Source organism: Trachypithecus francoisi, unplaced genomic scaffold (assembly GCF_009764315.1).
Source record: "Trachypithecus francoisi isolate TF-2019V2 unplaced genomic scaffold, Tfra_2.0 Lachesis_group11, whole genome shotgun sequence".
Classification (NCBI taxonomy): domain Eukaryota; kingdom Metazoa; phylum Chordata; class Mammalia; order Primates; family Cercopithecidae; genus Trachypithecus; species Trachypithecus francoisi.
Genome location: NW_022681456.1, coordinates 80,477,823 through 80,485,080, shown reverse-complemented (window position 1 = coordinate 80,485,080; position 7,258 = coordinate 80,477,823).

Below are 7,258 nucleotides of genomic sequence, written 5' to 3'. Positions count from 1 at the left end.
GCCACCCATCTGATCCCATCCTCATCCCTAGGCGGGCTCCCCGCCGCCTGCGTTTATCTCCCTGTTTTATGATGTCATTTAATTAGCTCGCACATGGTGGCTTTATGGGACAAACACGGCCTTATTTGCCTTATAACTGGATTTCATGGCTCTGTGGGGACAGGTCAGGAAATCTCAGCCTATCAGTGTTTGAAGTTTGGGAATGCTGGATCTTTAGGAACCTAGGCACTTTGGGGATGGCCTTAAAGCTCTATCTTCCACAAACTGGAAAAGAGTCACCTCTCACTTCTCTAGCTCCCCATCCCACAGCAGGTGAATAACCCCTCTGGGAAAGTGGGAAAGTTTTGCCAAACATTAGGGGCCAGGGATACCTGTCTTGAATCTCTTTTGCTCATGTGACTCTCATACATACTACTTTTAGCCCCTAGGTAGAGTGGCTGTTATTATAGGATGGTTATAAACTTCCTAAACATCAACTCTAGGAGAATAAAATACTGATATTGTAGGGCATACATTAAAATAGGGCTTGTGAGAAAAACAGAGAGAATTTCATTCCATTCACAGAGGGATTTGTGAGTCAAGAGAGACAATTGGGGTGTTGAACCAAACAGGATTAGGGAAATGGGGGTTACTACGTATTATTTAGGACTACTTGGTTTATATTAGGAATACAATGTATTTTGGAGTTTGTTTGTTTGTTTTTTGGTTTTGTTTGTTGTTGTTTCATTAGTTGGTTAGGTCAGGAAATTCTAGGAAAATGTAAGAATGAATTATTGGGTGAGGCATGGTGGCTCATGCTCATAATCCCAGCACTTTGGGAGGCCAAGGCAGAAGAACTGCTTGAGGCTGGGAGTTTGAGACTAGCTGGGCAACATAGCAAGACCTCATCTCTACCAAAAAAATAAAAAGTTAGCCAAGTGTGATGGTACATGCCTGTGGTCCCAGCTACGTGGGAGGCTGAGGCAGGAGGATCGCTTGCACTCAGGAGTTTGAGGTTACAGTTAAACTATGATCACACCACTGTGCTCCAGACTGAGCAATAGAGCGAGACCTTGTCTCAATAATAATAATAATAATAATAATAAATTATCCAGAAGCATCCTGGACAGATGAGTTCCATCTGGTTTTCTAACATCTCTAGTGAATGAGACTCTGCCCCAGCTGCCATGTGTGGCAACCTTTTGCCATAGCAGCTTTCCTTCTCCCTTTGCCCCCAAGGTAACTAGTATACCTACACAGGCACACATTAGAAATGTCTGCAAGCAGTTCCTTGATAAATACATGATTATTTTCTCAGCTTTAGACAACACATTTCTTTGGCTTCGTACTGTGAGTAACCAAGCCTGTGAAATCAGCACTGAGCCAACAGATGGGCTAAAGAAGCCATGAGAAATCTCTGCTTCTTCTGCTCACCCCCAACCCTCCTTCAGAGTTGAGATCCTAAACCTTAGGCCCTGGCTCCTGTCTTCTATCCGTTCTTCTCCCCCTGCTCACTCTTACTTCCCATCTTTCGCATCTTCTTCCTTGGGCTGTCCCTCTGTTCCACATATTTTTTGGGGTCCTGAAACTCATCACTCTGATTTCTCTAAAACCTTAGTAGAAAGATATGGATGCAAAGTGGACTGGAAAGGGGTGAGCAGTACTTCTAGGAAAAGGGACATTGTTGAGGCAAATGTAAGTCTGGGATTGGGAAAAATGTTAGAGATAGTAGAAATCAGGGGAGGAGCACCCTAAATTATAACTAGAACTAATAAAAACATAGTAACCCAAGTCTCAGACACACGGTCTTATTTCAATAAATTAATATATTAAACATTAAAAATGGGACCTTTAGGCTGGGTGCAGGGGCTCACACCTGTAATCCCAGCACTTTGGGAGGCTGAGGCGGGTGGATCACCTGAGGTTAGGAGTTCGAGATCAGCCTGGCTAACATGGTGAAACCCTGTCTCTACCAAAAATACAAAAAAACTAGCCAGGTGTGGTGGCACACACCTATAATTCCAGCTACTCGGGAAGCTGAGGCAGGAGAATCATTTGAATCCAGGAGGTGGAGGTTGCAGTGAGCCAAGATCACCCCACTGCACTCCAGCCTGGGCCACAGAGCGAGACTCTGTCTCAACAGGAAAAAAAAAAGGATCTTTAAAACATCATTCTTCCCACCTTCTGGAATAGTCTAGATCTAGTTCTATCTGGGGACAGAAGGTTAGACTGAACCTCTCAAAGAAGAGGACTCAATCTCTCTGGGGCCCCTGTCTCTAGAACCTACCTGGTCAGGATGTCCTTGGAAAATTTAGCCTAAATCCCTCCTGCTGCTCTTTGCAACATCTTTCAAGACCGGTGATGCATACAATTCATCTTGAATGTCCCCTCCTCCCTGGGAGCTTGTGACAGCACATCTCACCTGAAAAACCATTAGACTCCGAAAGTGTTGGGACTGGCCCTGGCACGCCTTTGCCCTTCCGTGCTGTCCTCTCTCCGGATGACTTCAGAGGAGATGAGGGTGGTGTTCGATGGATGCTGCAGCCTCCCCCTCCTCTTTCACTGAATTGCCAATATATTTTCTCTGACAGTTTGCACAGATAGTTAAGATACCGTGTAATTACTGTTGAGTTTGAAAGCCAAACATGATTTATTTCTGACAAGCTCAGTCATCTTTGGGATGACTTGGTGTTTGTGTGTGTGTGTCTGTGTACGTGTGTGTATATTGGTTATGTCTTTTTGTAGAAGGAAAGTGGGTATTAGCCCCTATGTCTTTCTCTCACTCAGTTACCTTCCTTTACTGAATCAAGAATCAGTGGAGTATACAGAGCGCTGGAGGGGGAGTCCCTACCCTCAGGAGACTCCTGGTGTGATGGGGATGATGTGACACACAGCAGACGCAGACATGAAGACAAAGGCAGAGATCCGGGCAGTGATAGGGAATGGAGAGGGACTACTGAACGGGATGTGGTGGCTTGTCCACAGAAGCCATCCTTCAGGAGGTTTGTCAGGCAGTGTTTGTTAGAGAAGGTTTAGGGCCAAGGAGGGTGTCTTTGATGAGAGAGAATAGTGAGCTTTAAGGTAGAAAGAGGGAAATTTGCATGGAAGGAAGCCATTTTTCCTAGCTGAGGCAGAATGTCTGAATGATGGAGTCAAAGGAAAGTGGAAGCATGGGAAGAGGAGCGTCCCAGTGGGAAGAGGGGTCAAAGTGTTTGTTGGTGGTGTTTTGTCAAACAGCTGCTACGAGGCATTTAGGTAGTGCCTTTGAAATGCCAGGTCCACAGAGAGAAGGCTCCCACCTGTTGCAAGGGATGGGGCGTGACCAGGGCAAGGAAGAGATGAGGGCAGCTAGGAGGGAAGAGGATACAAAGACTGGAGAAGGCACTGCAGGGCCTTTCTGACTCCTGCTTCTGAGCTTGTGAAGAGGAAAGAGCAGTTGGTTCTTTTCCAGTTCCCTTCTAATTCCAGTAGGAGAGTTTAGGGTTGGATGAAAAGAAAGGATTATAGAATTGCCCAAAGCAAATGCACCATTACGCTGTCTTCTGTGCCTTAAAATACGTGTGGCCTGTAAGGAGGGCATCTGCTCTAAGGCAGAAAGGTGCACAGGGATGGAGCTCATCTTCAGCCCCTGCGGTGGATGGGGAGTCGGGGGAGTTGGTGCTCTTAAGTGTTGCTCTCGGCGTCTCTGGCTCAGGCTTCTGTCAGTACAGACCTGCATCCGAACCCCGCCCCAACTGTTGATTATACCCCTTGGGATGCATCATTGCTAAGAAAGCAGATGTGCCAGATGTGACGTGTTTGAAAAAAAAAACCCTCATTTCTGAGTCTTCAGGGGGGCAGCTCATCACCATCTTGCTGCCACTTATGGGGAGGGCAGCTGAGGTTGGGCTTATACCAGCTTCGTACCCTCCTAGTCCCTCCACAGAAGGGTCTCCAAGCACTAAAGGAGCCACATGTGGGGAAGGAGAGTGAGGAAAGAAGGAAGAGACACTGAGGCCCCATTTCAAATGGAAGAGATTTGAGTGGCCCAGTAGTGGGTGGGCTGCCAGCTAGTTCACCTTACTAGGTTGGGCTCCTCATGTAAGGAGATGTTGATATGTGTGCATGTGCGTGTGCATGTGCATGTGCATGTGCATGTATGTGTGTGTGTGTGTGTGGACAGTCTCTAAGTATGAGTTTCTAGGAACTCAACGCCATAGTACCACTCTGGTTTATCTTCCACCTTCTCCTGAATGTCTCCCATGACTTCCTGGGAAGCCTCGTGCTCCGTACCTCCCCGCTGCCCTTGCAGTTTTCCTAGTTTTATTTTCTTCCTGCCCTCAGAAATTGAGCTCAGAACTTGCTATGTGTCTCGTCCTTTGCCTGAGGGAGAACCTCTTGAGCCGTGCTGACAGATGTCTCAGTCTGGGAAGCCCCAGCATGCTTTGCTGAGTACCTCTCCGCCAAGGTGGCGCCCAAGGTACCCAAATATCAGGGCCTTGGTTCTTCAGTTACTCCCCCAGTCATTTCTCAATGCTGATGGGATAAAGAAACAATTCATTCAATAAGACAAGGAAAGGACTAGGGAAAAAAATCCAAGAAAGACTCTTGAGTGTACTAGAAAGTTCTAAGATTGAGGTCAAGGTAAAGTCACAAAATACTGCACAATGCCTGGGGAATGGATTTAATGGTTCTATAGTATCAACAACCCTTAGAAATGTTGTTGATTCCAGAAAGCCTCTGCTTAGATTCCTAGAGGTGATTCTTGATTACATCTTTAAGTGTTGATATTTCCTATTTTCTAAATTGGATTCTAACCCTTCTAATCTGAGCCCGAGAAAAGTGGACCTGTCACCAAGACATGTTGGAGGCTAACCCTAGGACTTGAATACTTGTAAGTTAGTAGAGTTCTACTGATTCTACCAGCTAAAAGTCCCCTGACTAAACCAAATCCTACAAAGTAGCTCTATCCCTAACCTTATCTTTAATCCTGATCCTGAAATTAACCTTAACCCAAATCCCAATTCTAACCCTGCTTACCTCTCCCCTCCCCGACACCTACTACCTAGAATGATTTGAGGGTGGGAGGGGCGGGGGAGGAGAGGGCAAGATGAGGAATGCCTCTGGGGAAACGGAGGAGGAGATCCAGCCAGAGCGACCTGGAGGAGCCAGTGTGGTATCTGGGAGCCTGGGGCATAATCCTGGTACTTGCCAAGCCATGAGTCACAACATCATTCTCCATGGCATTTTGTTGGAGGGTGTCTGGGCTGGCAGCTGGTAAACAGTCTTGCTTAGAATAAAGTGTGCCCCCCCACCCCTCTCCATAATTTGGGGGAGAAGGGAGAAAGTCTTCTGTCCTGAGGGTCCTTCTTTCCTCTATTCTTTTAGATTTCACAAGACTCAATCAAAGCAAGAGGAAATACTTGGTCCTTAGAAATTCTTTGTCTCCAGTTGCAAGGAAATTATAGAGAGACAAAATCATTGAGAATGCGGAGTCTTTAAGCTTCCAAATGTGAGAGGTGCCCTAGTCCAGCCCCCTAAGCATCATCCCCCCAAGTGTCATCCCCCTGGGGGACGCTGGGTTGCCCCATTCTGCCCTGTGCCCTCTCATGGCAATGTCCATGCTACTCCACCTCCCTCCCACGGCAGTCACTGCCAAAATTCAGATAGGCTGGATAGAGATCTTTATGGGGGTAAACCTGTGCTTGTGGATAAAATAGCAACTGGAAACACCTGGACCTTTTTTCTGACCTTGGTACCTATCCCATCTAACATCAGTCATGATGCATCAGTTTTCTATCTACAAAATGGGACCAACTCTGAGCCTTACTCTTGGGGAAGGTTTAGAAGGAGCAAGACACTAATGACTATTTTCTGACATTGAGGGATGATGATTAGGGTTATTATTGTTTATTCCTTGAGGATGCAAGACAGCCATCATCCTGACTCTAAACATATGTAGTTCATTGCAATTGCTGTCTTTGGGGCTCAGAGAAGCTCTGCTCCTTGTTTCCCTATCCTTAGCCCATATCTGCCAATCCTACTATTACTGTTTATACTGTAAACAGGACTTTGGGGAAGGAGGGTGCCTGGTTGCTTGATGTCTTCCCTGTAGGCCTCATTTTCACACCCTGGAGCAGAATTTATACAGCGCTCCCATTACAGATTTAGCTCCTGTCCCAGCATCCTTTGCCGGGTTTGGAAGTTAGAAGTTCTTTAAAGCCAGGTAGGAACTGACAGTTGCAGGACCTAACCTGCAGTATGTTATAAGAGACCCCCAATGCTTCATCCTTTGAATGCCACACGGTAGTCCCTTAAACGAAGTCTTCTCAACTCCCAGGTGCTACCCACTTGGCAAACACCAGTGTTTCAGTTTGTTGAGGATTTCAAAAATACTGTTCGATTTAGAAAAAAAGCCAAATGTATAAATCAAACTATGTAAATCAAAAGAGGTTTGGTGTCAGAATTCCTGCCAACTGCCTCCTTTTCTCTCTCTCTTCATAACACTGAAACATGGGAGTAACAATAATAACTAACATTTAAAGAGCATTTTACAGTTCCAAAGTGTTTTCATTTATCATCATTCGATAATAACCCTGTGTGCTTGGAATTCTTGCCCACATTTTACAGATGAGAAAACTGAGGAACAGAGTGTTTAGTGAGTTCCTCAAGGTTACAAAACTAGTAAGTGACCCAGCTGGCACTTGATCAAAATGTAGTGACTGTTGCAAGGAGGCTGAAGGTCTTTTTATTGTGCAACTATGGAAGAAGGAGTTAGGGAGCCCTTTCTGAAGAACGTTTCAGGATGGGGAATACAGAGTTTCTAATTCACAGAAATGTTCCTAACTCATAGAATCAGGATAAGATGACCTCGGCCTGGGGCCCAAAAGATACTAGGTGTAAAATATAAAGTAAATCTAACTGTAAGGTCAGGTAAATATTAAGAAAACTGAGAAAAAAATGCCGTCATTTATGTGCAGATAGTATTTTATTGCTGAAGTTTTGAGCATTCTAAGCAGTCTTACTTAGAAGGAATCCCCGGAGGCTAATCTGTCCAGGGTCCCATCTCTAGGCCATACTGTTAACATGTGGTTGGATGCTCTGTTCTTTTATTTATTTATTTATTTATTTAATTTTTAAATTTTCCACTTTTATTTTAGGTTCAGGGAGTACACGTGAAAGTTTCTTGCATGGGGAATTGTGTGATGCTGAGGTTTGGGATAGGAATGATTCCATCACCCAGGTAGTAAGCGTAGTGCCCAACAGATAGTTTTTCAACCGTCACCCCCGCCTTCCTTTC